We start from the raw sequence: 18876 nt of genomic DNA on the forward strand, positions 1-18876 counted from the left end.
CCCTTGGCTCAGAATACAGCATAGCCAGGGACTGCTGATGACATTGTTGACCGCTACCAATATTTATGTAAATACACACAAACACAAACATTATCTCCCCATATGTCTTTAAGGGTTGAATTTGAGTCATTCATTCTGCAGGACACTTAACCATTTCTGGTCATGCATCATACCCCAATAATAACTATGTGGGTGAAACCAGACAATCGCTACGCTTTCGAATGGACTCACACAGAAAAATGATAAAAGACAAAAAACACTGTATCACCCCTGGGCAACCATTTTTCACAGAATGATCACTCCATATCTGACGTCTCAGTCCTCACCATCAACGGAAACCTGCACAACACCTTCAAAAGAATAGCCTGGGAGCTTACATTCATAACTTTTCCAGACACTAAAAACTATGGTCTTAATAATACGACAATCTGAAACCCACTGATCCCTCTTTTTTGTCATATGACTGCCATGATGTTAACAAGCCACTTCACCCTGAATGGTCCCTTAGAATCTATGTTATCTACTTATGCTAAACAATCTGTTCCACCTTGTATTTAGCTGTGACACTCTTTACCTTTCCCAGACCTGAAGAAGAGCTTGGTGTAGCTTGAAAGTTTGTCTCTCTCACCAACAAGAAGTCAGTCCAATAAAAAATATTACTGCACGCACCTTGTCTCTCTGATATCCTGAGATCAACATGGCTACAACACTATATAACCTTTGTCATTACTGGGGTGTTTTTTTGTACCCACAGTATCCCTGGTACTGTAGAAGACACAAAGAAAAATATAGTCCCTCCCCTGAAGAGTGTACAGCCTAAAGGTATGTCTATACTGTAAGTGAAGCTGTAATTGTAATATCACATGCTTGCTGCGTACACATACCTTTAAAGACAGAGTAGCTAGGACATCCAGAGGAGGGAAAAGTCTAAGGGCTTGTTTGTTTTTTACTTATGCACTGACAACTCATGGACATCACAGAAATTTATTTTTAGGAGGGATTCGAATGAGGAGAGGGGATTGATTTGTGAACCGGCACTAGGATGTCATTGCACATATAGGGAACAGCATGGAAAAAGGCACTGAGGTGGCAGTAAGAGAAGAAAATGCATGGAGCACCAAAGCTGCCACCAATGGTAAAGCTAAGGAGGGGATGTGTTTTGAGACAAGGTCCAAAAAAGTAGTTCAGGGCAGAACTGTGTTGGGCTGTGAGGGTGAGGTCAAGATGTGTAAATTTGATGCCTTGTTGAAGATGGAGCCAATAAAGGGAGTCAAAGAGGAGAATATGGCAAGGAGGAGATCTTAGGACATGCTGCCTTTGGTTGAGGCAGAGACATACACCTGGGAGGATTTCCAGTAGTGGGCAAATGGGGCAGTGTGGTGCTCATCCCTCACATAAATCCTTATCTGCTTCCACTACAGTCCCCAGGTTTGTTTGTTTTTTGAATAGCATAGCCCACATACCCAGACCCCAGCTCCTCTCAAACTTCCTGCTATCAGGAACCATTCAATGGGAAATTGGCCAATATTCAAGGGAGTAATGATGATGGAGAAGTAGGGAGGCAGCTTAAGCTGTTCTCATGGAACAAGTAATTTGTTTCTCAGAAAAAAACCGAAGCCAGATAGAGAATGTGTGTCCTTGACATTCAGATCAGATGATAGACTGGAAACATAATGCTAAAAGATTGCCATGTCTGACAGATAAATTGGTATTCTTTAAATGAGGGTATATTTTGAAAAGTGACTGAATTTTTATTATTTTTATCATTTATTCAGATTTATAAATACATTTTAAATGGCTAAACATGATCTCGAGGCTTTTGACATTTCTTAAAAACACAATCAGACTGTAAAGACAAATCCAGCAGCAAAGTCCACTATATATCTGAAGTGAAGTTTTTTACCCATGAAAGCTTATGCCCAAATAAATCTGTTAGTCTTTAAGGTGCCACTGGACTCCTTGTTGTTTTTGTGGATACAGACTAACACGGCTACCCCCGATACTTTATATGTCAGCGATAACCAGCTAATCCTTACAGCAAAAAGTTTACAGGATATCCCACCTTCTGTAAACATTTCCCCTCAGTATTGGCCCAGAGTCAACCTCCTTATGCCTTCAAAAAAGTGCCAGTAAAAGGATTTGTTCTGTAGCATGCTGTGAAGGCCAAGATCTGACTATTTTGCCCAGGGGAGGGAGTAAGTTCAAAATTCAAGAGACTTCCTGGAGCCTTGCCACCCACTCCCTGCCATTTACAAGGGAGATCCAGCGTGAGTACCTTTGCTGGTAGCAGTTCTTTCCATATCTGTCCGTCAATTATTTCAATACCGGATTTACTCAGCATTCAGGTAAACCGTTGAGGTGTTGAGGTGTGAACAAACTGTCCAAACTGGACAGTCCCTATGTAAAATGATATCTGGACACAAATCAGATATTAGGAATGGCAATATACAAAAACCTGTAGGAGAACATTTCAATCTCCCTGGACACACAATAGCAGATTTAAAGATAGCCATCCTGCAGCAAAAAAAATTCAGGACAAGACTTCAAAGAGAAACTGCTGAGCTTCAGTTCATCTGCAAATTTGACACCATCAGCTCATGATTAAACAAAGACTGTGAATGGCTAGTCAAGTACAAAAGCAGTTTCTCCTTCCTTGGTGTTCACACCTCAACCGTTAGAAGAGGACCTCATCCTCCCTGATTGAACTAACCTCGTTATCTCTAGCCTGACTCACTCTTGCTTGCATATTTATACCTGCCTCTGGAAATTTCCAGTACATGCATCCGACGAAGTGGGTATTCACCCACGAAAGCTCATGCTCCAATACGTCTGTTAGTCTATAAGGTGCCACAGGACTCTTTGCTGCTTTTACAAGTAAAAAAGATAAAGGTAGAGATGATTACAAGCATCTAAAAGTCTAAAACTTAACCTAGTACGATACAGTCTTTGTTCAAGATGGTTTTCTGTCACCCATAGTCTTCTTTCCAGCTTTTTACTGGCTGGCCTGGCCAGAACCCATCACAGAGAGCAAATAGCTTGGTTTCTTTATCTCCTTAAGGTGAAGGATCATTTAGGGGTTTGCTCCCCCTCTCATCATTCACTGAAACTCTGAAATGTATTCTTCTGAAGGGTATCCCCAGATAAAGTTAATTAGTCATGCTGAGTAAAGGCACCATGAGGTCTGGATGATAAGGCTCCTTGCTGGTTCCTCCCCTGCAGGTGATTGCTGCTATGCAAACCATCTCTTTCTGCTGCAGCGTCTGCTACAAATAAATAGCCCACTGAATTTGGCCACACTGGGTTTGAGGTGTCGGCCTCTTTCCTTTGTCTGGAGAAAACCTGTTTATCAACTCCCCCTGACATGCCTGGTTTACACCTTTTAGTCACAGACTTCAAAGCATAACATCACTGACTATCCATAATTTCACATACAGCATTTGATGCATATATTTACAATGATATTATTGACCAGTGTGTTATTAGTTTTCAAATGATACCTCACAAGGCATATTTTGTACAAAAATCATTGCAGTCATGTACAGGATGAGAATACAGCTGGCCTACAGAAGCTGTTTGTAAATTAATGACTGAATTCTTTAGTTAGGATATAACAATAACTCCATCAGGCCATTATTTTGTTTATTTACCAGCATCAAATATTCACAGTGTCAAAGCACACTGGAACAAGCTTTCCTAGTATTTGCCTTCCATAGGCATCTTGCTCTAATTTATTCAGAATGGGTCTGATCCAGTGCCCACTGAAGTCAAAAGCCTAGTGTGCACAGTGTTATAGAATAGATACTGATACTATCTATGCAGTGTTAAGCTTAGCTATAAGTAACCTTATGTTCTAAACACTTTATTCCATCGCTGATAAACATACAAATACTATTTAGCAGGTTAAAAATAAATGTGTGCATTGTATGGATTCTTACATAGAGACTGTGTGTTGGGAGCATTTCACCGATGGAGAAAGGTTATATGTTCATGTTAGCAAGTGTAGCAGTTGTGATACCATTTGTTTGTGATGGTTGCTACTATCTTTTGTGCTGCTGTGGAAGAAGGAAATTATCTGGATATGATATTATAGATATTACCACCATGTTTATGGGGGGCGTTGTATGTGGAGGGTGTGTGTGTGTAATGTATTTGGGACTATGAATCTATATAGAATTATGTACTGAATGCCCCCCATAGGAACAGGGAGAGAAGGATTTTGGGTCCCCTTTGGTTCAATTTATCTTACTTGGGATGCTTTGTTTTGGTTTTGCAGAACTCATCAAGTCCAGACACCTCCTGGATCACAAGCTTCTGTTCACAACAACACCTCATAAGCACTCTTCCGGTGACATCGTCCTCCCCACTGGACCTGCTGGACTTTGCAGACTGTTTATAGGGTAAGTGTGTTTCTCTTCAGAATTATGTGATTTTTTTCCCTACCGTTTTGAGTGCTTTTATATTTTGTAAAGCATCAAATAAGATTTTTTTTTTGTCTCCTTACATTCTCGTTCCCCATTGCCTTTATCTAGCCTTTCCCCCCGTTCATTCCCATCATTTTCTGCCCTGGGGTTTGCCTCTCCAGCTCTGTCTTACACTACATCCAACTTCCTCAGACTGCCTTCCGCTGCCCCATTGTATATCCCCCATCTATTCCACTCTCCCAGGTTACCCATGTCCCTGCCTCTGACTCCACTCTTTACCCTATTTACCTGATTAAATGTTATGGTCCAGTATCCTACAGTAATGGGCAAACACTGCAGTAACACTGTTATAAACGCTAGTGTTACATGTCTGTTTTAAATAAGGGCTAGTTCACCCATACCTCACTCCATCACTTTCTTCTTATTTGGGCCTCTCTTCCCTTTACACAGAAACACACATATGGCTCCTTTCTCTCTCACTCTCTATTGCCCCAGCAATCTTCTGAACTCTGCCAGAGTACAACACGGGTAGGAATGTTGCTTATTGCCACTCACGCTCCCAGATGGGCAACAGCTATCGATCTGTGTACCACTCCTTGATTATCAGACAGAGAAAGGAATGTAGTATCTATCAGTACTGCTGAAGGAGTCAGTGTGGCAGTGTGGAAGCTTTAATATGCAGCAGTCCCATTCAGCAAGGCCTGGATGTACACAAAGGGAAGTTCATGGATGAGGAGAGGGAGCATCACTGGCAGAGCACGGTTCCCCCCAAGAAGCATGTGCCAGAGCATCACAGCACTCATGTCCACAGTGCTTTTCAAATGCTAGAGTGTCTTCATGGCTATGTTCAAGACAAATACCTATTTTGCCCCTGACAGCTTATTGATTGCTGGGAGTCCTTTGTGAAACTAAAGGTACAAAGTGGAGTTTGTTGGTCCTGGCTGAGATATATGCTATCTTGGGGGGGAGGAGGGCTGTGCATTATCAATAGATTCCACACATTTTTATCCACATCCCTAATCTATTAATATGTTTACACGTTATCACAAATATCTCCTTAATCTAGTGCAATGAGATACAAACACTGCGTTCTGGATGTGGCAAAATGTATTTAAATGGGTCTGATCAACTACAGAATCACAATGGCTCAAAGTCTTTTAAATCCCCATTGTACCCCCAAAAGTATGGATAACTTCAGCAGTTGCAGTAACATAATCTATTGCGTAGTAATAACCTATTTGGAGACTGGGCATTTGTGGCCCTTCTTAGCTATCCAGTTTGTGCCCTCCCTTTAAGTTCCCTTTTTAAAATTTGTATGGAAAAGGTCTGATCTTTTCTGATACCGACCCAGACTTGCTCCGTGAGCTTATACAGTAATGAATCATCATGGCACCTTGTGCAGCGTGATGCCACATGCTACAGAGCTGCTTCTTCCATGTAAAAAAAAACTGCATACCTTTGCTTAGTGTCCCATTCTGGAAGCTCTCATGGGGAGAAGAGCTCACCATATGGAAACTGTGAAATGGACATGAGAACAAATGTTTTTAATTGAAATTGTCATTGCTGAGCCAGTCTGCTGTCTGAGTCAACTTGCTGAAAAGTGACAACAGCAGCAGGGAAATTGAATGGAACAGATTGTGAAACTAGTGTCCATTCTGCATTAATTTGGGAACAGCATAAGGAAAATGTTCAGGTTGTTTGCTTAAACAGAACCATAAAGGTTAGGGCCCTGATCCTCTGAAATGCTGAGTGTGGAGAAGCAATGTGGTACAGTGAATCGGACACTGGGGATCTGGTTTCTATACCCAGTTACATAAGAACATAAGAACGGCCATACTGGGTCAGACCAAAGGTCCATCTAGCCCAGTATCCTGTCTTCCGACAGTAGTCAATACCAGGTGCTTCAGAGGGAATGAACAGAACAGGTAATCAGTGATCCATCTCCTGTCACCCTGATCTGCTGTGTGACCTTGGGCCAAGCACTTCACCTCTGTTCCTTTGTTTCTCCTCTCAGTCTTTGTGTGTCTTATCATAGAATCATAGGACTAGAAGGGACCTCAAAAGGTCATCTAGTCCAGTCCCCTGCACTCATAGCAGACCTAAGCATTATCTAGACCATCCCTGACAAGTGTTTGTCCAACCTGCTCTTAAAAATCTCCAATGATGGAGATTCCACAACCTCCCTAGGCAATTTATTCCACTGCTTAACCATTCTGACAGGAAGTTTTTCCTAATGTCCGGCCTAAACCTCCCTTGCTGCAATTTAAGCCCATTGCTTCTTGTCCTATATTCAGAGGTTAAGAAGAACAATTCTTCTCCCTCCTCCTTGTAACAACCTTTTATGTGCTTGGAAACTGTTATCATGTCCCCTCTCAGTCTTCTCTTTTCCAGGCTAAACAAACCCAATTTTTTCAATCTTCCTTCATAGGTCATGTTTTCTAGACCTTTAATCATTTTTGTTGCTCTTCTCTAGGCTTTCTCCAATTTGTTCACATCTTTCCTGAATTGTGGCGCCCAGAACTGGATACAGTACTCTAGTTGGTGCCTAATCTGAGCAGAGTAGAGTGGAAGAATTACTTCTCATGTCTTGCTTACAACACTCCTGCTAATACATCCCAGAATGATCTTTGGTTTTTTTTGCAACAGTGTTACACTGTTGACTTATATTTAGCTTGTGGTTCACTATAACCCCCAGATTCCTTTCCGCAGTACTCCTTCCTAGGCAGTCATTTCCATTTTGTATGTGTGCAACTGATAGTTCCTTCCTAAGTGGAATACTTTGCATTTGTCCTTATTGAATTTCATCCTATTTACTTCAAGCCATTTCTCCAGTTTGTCCAGATCATTTTCAATTATAATGCTGTCCTCCAAAGCACTTGCAACCCACTTGGTATCGTCCACAAACTTTATAAGTGTACTCTCTATGCCATTATCTAAATCATTGGTGAAGATATTGAACAGAACCAAACCCAGAACTGATCCCTGTAGGACCCCACTCGTTATGCCCTTCCAGCATGACTGTGAACCACTGATAACTACTCTCTGGGAATGGTTTTCCAACCAGTTATGCACTCACCTTATAGTAGACCCATCTAGGTTGCATTTCCCTAGTTTGTTTATGAGAAGGTCATGAGAGACAGTATCAAAAGCTTTACTAAAGTCAAGATATACCACATCTACCACTTCCCCTCTATCCACAAGGATACCCTGTCAAAGAAAGCTTTCAGGTTGGTTTGACATGATTGTTTTTGACAAATCCATGCTGACTGTTATTTATCACCTTATTATGTTCTAGATGTTTGCAAATTGATTGCTTTATTATTTGCTCTATTATCTTTCCGGGTACCTAAATTAAGCTGACTGGTCTGTAATTCCCAAGGTTGTCCTTATTTCCACTTTTATAGTTTGGCACTATATTTGCCCTTTTCCAGTCTTCTGGAATCTCTCCCATCTTCCATGATTTTTCAAAGATAATCACTAATGGCTGAGACCTCCTTAGTCAGCTCCTTGAGTATTCTAGGATTCATTGCATCGGTCCCTGGTGAGTTGAAGACATCTAACTTGTCTAAGTAATTTTTAATTTGTTCTTTCCCTATTTTAGGCTCTGATCCTACCTCATTTTCACTGGCATTCACTATGTTAGACGTCCAATCACCACCAATCACCAACAAAGAAGTCATTAAGCACCTCTGCCATTTCCACTAATTCTATTATTGTTCCCCCCTCCCCCGGCCCTCAATGAGTAACGGGCCTACCCTGTCCTTGGTCTTCCTCTTGCTTCTAATATATTTGTAGAATGTTTTCTTGTTACCCTTTATGTCTCTAGCTAGATTTATCTCTTTTTGTGCCTTGGCCTTTCTAATTTTTTTCCTACATACTTGTGTTATTTGTTTATATTCATCCTTTGTAATTTGACCAAGTTTCCACTTTTTGTAGGATTCTTTTTTGAGTTTCAGATCATTGAAGATCTCCTGGTTAAGCCCGGGTGGTCTCTTGCCATACTGCCTATCTTTCCTATGCAGTGGGATAGTTTGCTCTTGTCCCTTTAATAATGTCTCTTTGAAAAACTGCCGATTGTCTTCAGTTGTTTTTCCCCTTAGACTTTTTGCTAAAGTCTGTCTTCTTGAAATCCATTGTCTTTGTTTTGCTGTTATCCATCCTACCATTCCTTAGAATCATGAACTCCATCATTTCATGATCACTTTCACCCAAGCTGCCTTCCACTTTCAAACTCGCAACCAGTTCCTCCCTATTTGTCAAAATCAAATCTAGAGCAGCTCCTCCCCTAGTAACTTTCTTCACCTTCTGAAATAAAAAATTATCTCCAATACATTCTAAGAATTTATTGGATAATCTGTGCCCTGCTGTGTTATTTTCTCAACAGATGTCTGTGTAGTTTAAGTCTCCCATTACCACCAAGTGCTGTGCTTTGGATGATTTTGTTAGTTTCTTAAAAAAAGCCTCATCCACCTCTTCTTTCTGGTTAGGTGGTCTGTAGTAGACTCCTACCATGACATCACCCTTGTTTTTTACCCCTTTTATCCTTACCCAGAGATTTTCAACAAGTTTGTCTACTATTTCCATCTCAACCACAGTCCAAGTGTATACATTTTTAATGTATAAGGCAACATCTCCTACCTCTTTTCCCTGCCTGTCCTTCCTGAGCAAACTGTATCCTTCTATACCAATATTCCAGTCATGCGTATTATCCCACCAATTCTCTGTGATGCCAACTGTGTCACAGTTTATTTATTTACTAGCATTTCGAGTTCTTCCTGCTTATTCCCCATATTTCTCGTATTAGTATACAGACATCTAAGATACTGATTTGATTCCCCCCTCTCAGTTCTGTCTTGTCTCTCCTTTATCTCTGCTATAAGAGTCCATGCTCCCCCCATATTCTGACCCTTCTCTCAGGTCTCCATGTTTTTGACTTACCTGTGGGCTTTGGTCACCTGCCCTCTTTGAACCTAGTTTAAAGCCCTTCTCACGATGTTAGCCAGTCTGTAGCCAAATATGCTCTTTCCCTTCCTCAATAGGTGGACCCCATCTCTGCTTAGCAGTCCTTCTTCCTGAAACAGCATCCCGTGGTCAAGGAAGCCGAAGTCTTCCTGGCGACACCATCCTCGCAGCCAGGCATTCACCTCCAGGATGCATCTGTCTCTGCCTGGGCCCCTAGCCTTGACTGGAAGGATCAAAGAGAACACCACCTGTGCTCCCAACTCCTTCACTGGTACTCCCAGAGCCCTGTAGTCACTTCTGATCTGCTGATGGTCATACCTCGCTGTATCATTAGTGCCCACATGGATGAGTAGCAGGGGGTAGTAGTCAGAGGGCTATTTAGGGTACGTCTTCACTACCTGCTGGATTGGCGGGTAGCAATCGCTCTATCAGGGATCGATTTATCGCGTCTAGACACAATAAATCGATCCCCGAACTCACTCCCCGTCGACTCCGGAACTCCACCAGGGCGAGAGGCGGAAGCGGAGTCGACGGGGGAGCCGCGACCGTCGATCCCGCGCCGTGGGGACACGAGGTAAATCAATCTAAGATACTTCGACTTCAGCTATGCTATTCTCTAGCTGAAGTTGCGTATCTTAGATCGATTCTCCCCCCCCAGTGTAGACCAGCCCTTAGATTGTAGTCTATTTAGTCTATTGTAGCCTATTTAGATTATAAACTCTTTGGGGGGGAGGGACAACTTCTTACTCTGTTTGTCCAGCACCTAGCACAATGGGCTCCCAATCTCAGTTGGGGCCTCTAGGCACTACTGTAATGCAAACAATAACAAAAAAATAATTTCTGTTATTTTCGTTGGCCACTGAAAGTGCTCAGCTTCTTTCAGGATCAGGTACATTCTTTTTCTGATAAATTTATTCTCCATTAATGTTTGACAAGGACTTTAAGGAGTCCAACAGAGGCTAATTAAACTTGAACAAGTCTTTACAGAGAATAGCGTCTGTTGGATTTCCATTCAGAAAATTCTTTTTGTAAACGTAATACCTAGTACTGTGCGATGCTTTCAAAGTTTGATTACATAGCCTAGGTTGCCTGGGTTCACAGACTCAGGCACTGGTAAAGGTCTATGTGTGAATGTTCTGTCATAGCACACACATTGGGCAAGGTGTGAATCCAATGGATTAATATCCATTCATGCGGATTTGCACTGTTCACAGACTAGATTTAAACTGTGATATAACAGTACTCTCACTCAAGGAATCAGATTTCTAGAATTCCCATGTTTTCTAGGCATAGGTAGCTGTAGCATATCATGGTATCTGACTATGGAGTACAAAGTTAATAATTTCATCAAATTGTCCATGAAGGACACCTACTCTCCACCACTCCTACTTCAACGTCTATTACTTTGAGAATTTAAAAAAAAAGCTGTTAGAGACAATGCCAGCCATTTTTCTACCATTACATGACAAAGAGATGTGTGTGTGTCTTGCCTGGTTCCCTAAATAAAGTCAGGGTTGGACTCATTCTGAAGTTGCTAGGAGACACATTCTTTTACCCACTTTTCTCAATGGATCACTGGGTTTAACTAAAATGCATTCTCTTTTTCAGAGAAACCATGTGGCAATGACTTCTGCTGAACTAACCTGATCCTCTTGATCACATGAGTGCATTTTAACCACTCAGGGACATAGAAAGAATCCCATGTGGCTCACCTTATGTGACCTATTCCAGCAAAACAGCCTCACACTCAAAAGATACCATGAACAAAGCCCGACACATTTCATGAATATCCAGTTGGATCCAAACAGTTTGCAATAACCTTCTACAGGCAGTTCACAGTATGAACAAAATTTGAGCAAACCACTGCTGACTCAGAGAAAGTATTGACAGGTTTCAGAGTAGCAGCCGTGTTAGTCTGTATCCGCAAAAAGAAGAACAGGAGTACTTGTGGCACCTTAGAGACTAACAAATTTATTAGAGCATAAGCTTTCGTGGACTACAGCCCACTTCTTCGGAAGAAGTGGGCTGTAGTCCACGAAAGCTTATGCTCTAATAAATTTGTTAGTCTCTAAGGTGCCACAAGTACTCCTGTTCTTCTTTTCAGAGAAAGTAGAGATTCAAACCAAAGAGAGTAATTTTACAATCCAAAAATCAGAGTTGCTATCACTCAGTCCATAAATATCCTCATTTCTCTTTTGCACTACTTGCCTCTCCTCCCCCACTCCATGTAACACTAAATCCTTCTTGACAACTTTCCTTGGATTCTTCACTTAGACACTGCATGAAAAATTAAGTTTGCATAATCGTGCAAAGTAATGCTAATTTGATGTAACTCTTCACTTTAATTTACACACATCTTGAATTAGTGAATGTTCAAAACTGTAGTTTAAGCCATACCTCTCAAATGTCCTTCATTTTGAGGGCCACCACTCACTTTAGTTCCAGCTACCGCTGTGTGATACAGATTTGATGTCTCCTCATGTCGGGTGTTGAAAATTATTTACATCAGAAACAAAGACTCAAGAAACTGAGGTTATGGAGAAAGTTAGTTGCACTAACTGAGGGAATCCCCTGTCACTTTTAAGTTTCCTGCAAAAATACTTATGTTGTGCCCCTCATTCTGAGTGTGTTACACTTTGCATCCCACATTTGGGCCTAGGCAGAGTCAGAGATATGGCCTGAAGACATATGCAATTCTGAAGCAGTTGCAATACCAGCTCTCCTTTTGATTGATCCACGTAGGAATTCTGTATTCATCTGTTGTTTCTTATTGCATTATCCTAAACTGGTAAACCAGATGGACTTAAACAATGCAAGAAAATCATATTCTCTGCTTTTCTTTCCTAGAGATGACATCCTGATCATAACTATGAATAAACCCCCTAAGATGGCTAGTATGATTGAATTAGCAGTTGAACTATTTGATGAAAGATGGAGCAGGGAAGATAGGCTGGGTTGATTGAAAACAAAATCATAGATGAATAGATTTTTAAGGTCAAAAGGGAACGCTATGATTATAAATTAAATAGATTGTCTCCTTAAGTCTCTCACTGTAGGGCAGTGTTACTGGCTTCTAGTCATTCTTGTAGCTCTTTTCCAAAACATCTCCAGTTGTTCATCATCCTTTTTGAAGTGTGGACACCAGAACTGGGCACAGGATTCTATGAATGTTCTCACCAAGGCCATATGCAGAGATAATATTACCTCCCCAGTCCTGCTTGATGTTCCCTAGTTTATATATCCAAAGTTTGCACTTGCACTCTTAGCTATCACATCTCATTCAAGTTTGGTTTGTTATTTGCTAGGGCCGATCAAAAAATTTTCATCAAAACAGTTTTTCAATAGAAAATTGGTGTTTTGACAACTTCAATTTTTTTCCACAAAAAAGAGCCTGCTTTCTTTATTTTTCATTGAAAAAATGAATGCTCAAAAAACTAAATATTTCAAATCATAAACTCTGCCATGGTGCCTCATCAAAGTGGCAGTTCAGTTGCCTCATGTCCCTGTTCTCCTCTGTGGGCTGGACTCCCCAACCAGACTAGGCCACATTTCCAAACTGAACTATTTCTATTTTAGGCAGAAATATTTCTTTTTTATTATTATTATTTTGCTGAAAAGTTGAAATTTTCCACAGACAGCAGACACTTTTTGTGAAAATCCCATTTTCTGACCATCCCTATTATCCACTATGACATCTAGGTGATTTTCAAGTCACTGTTTTCCAGGATATAGTCCCCCTCCTATATATATGGCCTATATGTGACTTTTCTAAAAACAGAATGTGTATTGTGACTGGCCTTTGCACAGGTACACGATATGGGAGGAGGGGTGCAAGAAGGGTCAGTAACAATTGCAGTCCTAGCACTTGGACAAACAAAGATAAAGAATAGGCAAATCCATGCCCTGCCCCTCTTCTGCATCAGCCCACGGAGTGGGTCTGAGTTCCTGGGGACAACAGCTGCACCTTCCTATTGTCAGTTTCTCCCCAGGGAAAAATTGTTTCTAATCATCACTGTAGCCTTCAATATTGTAGACTACTGAATCTTCCCGAGCTGCCTCAATAGTTGTACAGAGGTCTCTGGTTCCCTCCTGTCATAGTTCCATATCTACGTCTCAAAACACACCCTCTGGTGATGGTGGTTCTTCTCTGTGACTAAAACTCTACTATATAGAGCAAGGCTCCATTCTTAGCTCTCTGCTCTTTAATATCTTCTTAATCTTTCTCCTTCTCATTCTACCGCTGACTGTTGCCTTAGCTATCCTAGCAACACCCACTTAGACATATATTTCAAAATCTTTGACTGTCCATTCTCTGCTTATCTTCACTGGTTTTATCTCAACGTTCGTTTACACCTCCCTGTTCTCAATAGAGTAAGTCTGATCCCTTATTTGTGTCCAGGGTGAGCTATGAAAATGTCGGTTCATACTCAAGTCAGACATGGTGAGTAAGGTAAAATCTTTTATTGGACCCTTTCTGTTGGTGAGAGAGACAAACTTTCAAGCCACATTGACTCTTCCTCAGCTATGGGAAAGGCACTCCCATCGTCAAGGCTAAATGCAAGGTGGAGCAGATTGTTTAGCATAAGTGGTTAGCACATATTCTCAGAGACTACTGAAGGTGAAGTGGCCTGTTAACACCCCTGTAGTCATAAGAAGGAATGGACGGGAGTGGGGGGAAGAGGGCAGCTGGTGGGGATGTTAATGGGTTACAGATTGTTGTAATAAACCATAAATACAGTGTATTCAGTCCATGATTTTTAGTGTCTAGCAAAGTTATGAATTTAAGCTCCCAGATTCAATTCTGAAAATGTTCAGGTTTCCTCTGAGGACAAGGCACCCACATAGTTCATAGTTGCTATTGGGGCATTTAGTGCACTGGCTGAGATACACCATATGGGACGCTAAAAATCATGAATAGAGACATTGGATTTATGGTTTATTACAACAATCTGTAATCCACTAAAAGCCCCCCTCCCTGCTTCTTCCCCCTCATCCTCCCTGTCCTCCCTATGACTGGAGGGGTGGTAAGGGCCACTTCACCTTTAATGATCCCTTGAAATATGAGTTAACTACTTATGCTAAACAATCTGTTCCACCTTGTATTTAGCTGTAACACTCTGAGTAAATTTCCCAGACCAGAAAAAGAGCTCTGTTCAAGCTCGAAAGCTTGTCTCTCTCATCAGCAGAATTTAGTTCAATAAAAGATATTACCTCACCCATCTTGTCTCTCTAATATCTTGGGACTGATATGGCTACAATAACACCGCATACATACTCAAGTCAGTCACTCTGTACAGATTCAGTATATTTACATTGAGTAAACCTAAAAAAATCTCCTATCATTCATCTTGTAAGTCAACAATGAACTATGTTTGCATTTCACACTACTTAGATTATGCTATTGGGACATTAACTTTTAGACAAGACTAAAAATAAATGGCAATTTTGTGGATGTTCAAAGGAAGCTGTCCTGATTACCTTCACTTCTCTTAATGTGCCTAATCAGAACTTCATTACTCCTACTCTGTGAATTAATGTTTACAGTTGCAGTAATTCCACACATTACAAAAAATTGATAAGGACAAAACCCTAAATAAGAGAAAGAAAATATCAGAATGAATCAGCAAAATATCCCTACCCCAAACTATATATATATATATATACAGTTTGATTTTTATATATATATATATATATATATATATCAAACTGTATGCATTTCCTCTTTGTAGTTCTGTGATGGGGTGTCCACCCCACACAGGTGTGGAAGGGATTAACCATGACATCCCCAAGAGGAGCAATGAAGGTGGGTCCTCCAAATAGCTTAGAGAGGCTGCATGGGTGCAGCCAATTACCGAAGAGCTGCAGGAAGCAGCCAATCTGGGTCCTGCAGGCCCATATAAGAGGAGTTGCAGTGCAGCAGAGCAGGAGTCAGTTGCCATGAGGAACCCAAGGAGGGAGAACTGTGTTCCTAGCAGGCTGAAGGAAGGGTAGCACCTTGGACAGAGCAGTTGCTAGCAGGGACTGGGGCAGCAAGAGGGAGCTCCTGGCTGGCTAGTGGGACTTGCTGGCTGAATGACATGAGGTAAGGGCAAAGAAAGTACTGAGACCATGGGGAAGTGGCCCAGTGAAACAAAGCAGCATGGAGTTTAGTTAAAGAGGCACAGCTGGAGGTTGCTATCTGCAGGGTCCCTGGGGCAGGACCCAGAGCAGTGGGTGGTCCTAGGTGCCCCCATTAGCCACTGGGGAAGTAGCTGGAATGATGGACTGAACCTCGGAAGGGGGAAATATGGATGGTGATTCAGCCAGAGGGCTGAGTCATGAAGAAGGTGCTGTGATTCTTGGAGTGACACAGGTCGGTATGTGGAGACAATGACTAGAGAGCACCACTGGAACAGGGTGTATGCACTGGGGAGCTAATCCCCAGGATGGTCAGCAGGAGGCACTACTGTGGTGAGCGAACTGTCACAAGCTCATTATGGCCCTGATTCAACAAAGCTCTTAAACACATAGTTAATTTTAAGCATTTGAGTAGTCTCATTGATTTCAACTTAAGCATTTACTGAATCAGGGCTTATAACAGTTGTGGGAAATGATTTCAGTGAAACTACACAAAACCTAATAGGCTTCTGATTTTGGCACAGTTTGAAAATCAAAGCAGGGAACTTGGAAGATTCACTAAAGTTTCTGACTTTTGAGTAGAGATGAATCAAAGCTAAAATGAATTTGTCTGAATGCTTCTCATCTCCAGCTCAAACTTTAGGGGTTTGGAAAAATTAAAATCTGGATTCATACTATTTCTGGGGTTGGTTTTGCAAAATCTGACTTACAACCACCACCAATTTTGTCTGTCTGCTTCTACTAAATATAGGCCAGAGAGCAGAACTGACTTATCACTTGAGGTGGCAGAGGGAAGCTTGAAGTCCTCAGCACAGCAACTCAGTCCCTCTCTCCCTGGGCTTTACTCAGCTTCCTACCCATAAACCCAGCCTTTTCATATTGCAGGCACCAAACAGAATTTTTCAGCTGAGGACTGGAATGTCTTGCTTGTCCTTCTCCCTTTATTCACTCCTTTGGTAATGTGAAGAAGCTGTATCAACTTGCTGGAGGGAAGGATGCTACAATACAGAACTTTCGAGTAGGTAAAAGAGGAGGGAGGTGTGGGGTTTCTCAGAAGACATATCAGAAATTTAAAGAAATATCAGAATTTTCAGTCTATGTGGCCCTGGACTCAAACATATTGGAAGAAAAAATAAAGGCCTAAAATGACAAAAGACCTGTGGGCCACCCTGTGCAACTGGCCTGGCCTGCAGTGTTATTTACCGCATGGGGAAGCCAGCACAGCAAAGGAAGTATAGAGGGACCGTGATCACTTAAACCTGAAACAATGGGCAGGGTAACTGCAGCATTTTGAACAACCTGTAATTTCATAATTAAAGTTCCAAGGTGGCCAAAATAAACAGAATGACATTAATCAAGAACTGCTAAAGGACACAAGTGTGTGAATCTGTGTGCTTTCCATTTCAGGAAAACGGACACTGCTGTGTTGCAGCTATGTAACTAACTGGAGTAGCAAATGACAACTGTGAATCCAAGAAGACTCCAGGGTTATATTGTACTCAGAAGATTAGGAAACTACAGTGTGAAGGCACCTGAAATAAAACAAGGTGTAAGATAAGCTCTGGAACAGCACTACCAAATACGTTTTTAATGATCACAGGAATGGCATTAAGAGCCACATTGGGGTCTCCCAAAAAAGATAAGACTTGAACCAAGACAATTCTGTCCTATAAACATAAACTTAAATTGATAAATATCAAAGAACTGGGTGGTTCATTGTAGATAAAATAATATTGAAACTGCAATTCACTTCTGGAAAGTGATGTATTGAAACTCTCAGCAGACATTAAGGGGAAAATTCAGGACTGGCCTAAGTAGAGGTAATTTAGACAAACAGTTTAAAGGCATGCAGCTAGACAAAGCCACAGGTGAGGATCCACTCAGGTTATCTCAAGGTAGGTATACAGGCTCCTAAGAGAAAGAGACTTTCTAGTCTGCTCAGTGTCACTACCTGTGGGTGGGAACACTCCCATTGCTTACTAGTTCTGACAGCTTCCTCCAGCTCCAGCGTATGCCTGTTTCCAGGCTAGCCAGCACCTGCTCCAGACTTCATCGCTCTTGCCTCAGCCAGTCACTTGGTGACTCTGACAGTTTGAGCAGAATCAGGCTCAGCAGTAACGCATGCTCCGGCCAAGTCTACACTACAGAATTATGTTGACTTAATTTATGCCAGCATACAGCGACCACAGTATTAAATTAAATTAAATATCTTGTGTGTGCGCACACTTGGTTCCTTGTGTCAGTGGTGCACGTCCTCTCCAGGTGCACTTGCATCAATTGTATTGTCAGTGTGGGGTATTGTGGGATGGCTCCTGAAGTCCAGTAATAGTTGATGTAAGCAATGCAGTGTGTACACTGACACTGTGTCAACCTAATTACATCAATGCCGCTCAGGGAGGCGGTGTTACTAAATCAGAGCAAAGAGGCACTTTTGTTGGTAGGAGTCAAATTTAAGACACTTCCACAGCTAGGTCACCACAAGGCAGCTTATGTCAACCAAACCATCTAGCATGGACCCAGCTCTAGGCTCAGTGGTAACGCAGGGATTCATCACAGCTGCCTCTCCATATCAGAGCTAGTTGAAAAATGGAAAATATATTTTCAAGAAAAACTCTGAAGTTGTTTTTATTACAGGTGGTTCAAACCAGACCATTGGGGGGGGGGTTGTGTTCAAAAATTTTTATCGAGAGCCCTCTAAAAATATTTAACAAGAAGGTACTGAAATTTTTCATTTTCTGAAAAATGGGCTTCCAATTCAAATGTTTGAATTAGTCACCAAAATAAACCCCACCTTTTAAAAAAAGTCAGTTTTTTCTTGAAACTTAATTTTTTTAAAAGACTGTTTGTGATGAAAAAATGTCTTATTCAAATAATTCCAAGCATCTCTAGCCCCTACATCTTTGGGTTTTGTGCCCAGTGGCAGAAATCCATCCCTGCACTGGCCTCTGCTCCAATGTATGGACAGAGGGGAGGCAGTTTGGGCCTTCCCTGGCCATAAGCTACCTGCTGGGGACCTAGTAGCTCCCCTGAAGGCTGCCCTAATTTGTGTCCCTCTTGCAATGACCCCTAGGGGCCTTTCCAAGTGTGCAGAATAGTCAGCATGGGGGTGCACCCCAGCTATTCCCCTTCCATCCTTGCCTTCCTCTGGGCCACCCTCACCCCAACCCCATTCACCTCCTGGTCCACCCAGGAATGCCTCCTGAATTTAGGATTCCTGTGGAGATGGCATGGAGACCTCATGCACTAGAGCGTAATCCCCAGACAGTTTTGCACCAGCCCTGAGGCCCTCTGTACCAATCTAGCTGGTGCAAAGAGGTCATATAATGCAATGCTGAATGGGGCCCAGAGAGCGCAGTCCATATGCTCCCCTGAGAAC

At 41.8% G+C, this 18876-nt stretch overlaps 1 long non-coding RNA gene across 1 annotated transcript; it reads left to right on the forward strand.

The window, feature by feature from the left end:
* The first annotated feature begins 728 nt into the window (after positions 1 to 728).
* LOC117871412 lies at positions 729 to 18209 on the forward strand. Its single transcript, XR_004644227.1, has 4 exons — positions 729 to 822; positions 4274 to 4397; positions 16386 to 16518; positions 16908 to 18209. It is a non-coding gene; the product is annotated as an uncharacterized LOC117871412 (long non-coding RNA).
* The last annotated feature ends 667 nt before the right edge of the window (positions 18210 to 18876 follow it).

This window comes from Trachemys scripta, chromosome 1 (genome assembly GCF_013100865.1).
Source record: "Trachemys scripta elegans isolate TJP31775 chromosome 1, CAS_Tse_1.0, whole genome shotgun sequence".
NCBI classification, from domain to species: domain Eukaryota; kingdom Metazoa; phylum Chordata; order Testudines; family Emydidae; genus Trachemys; species Trachemys scripta.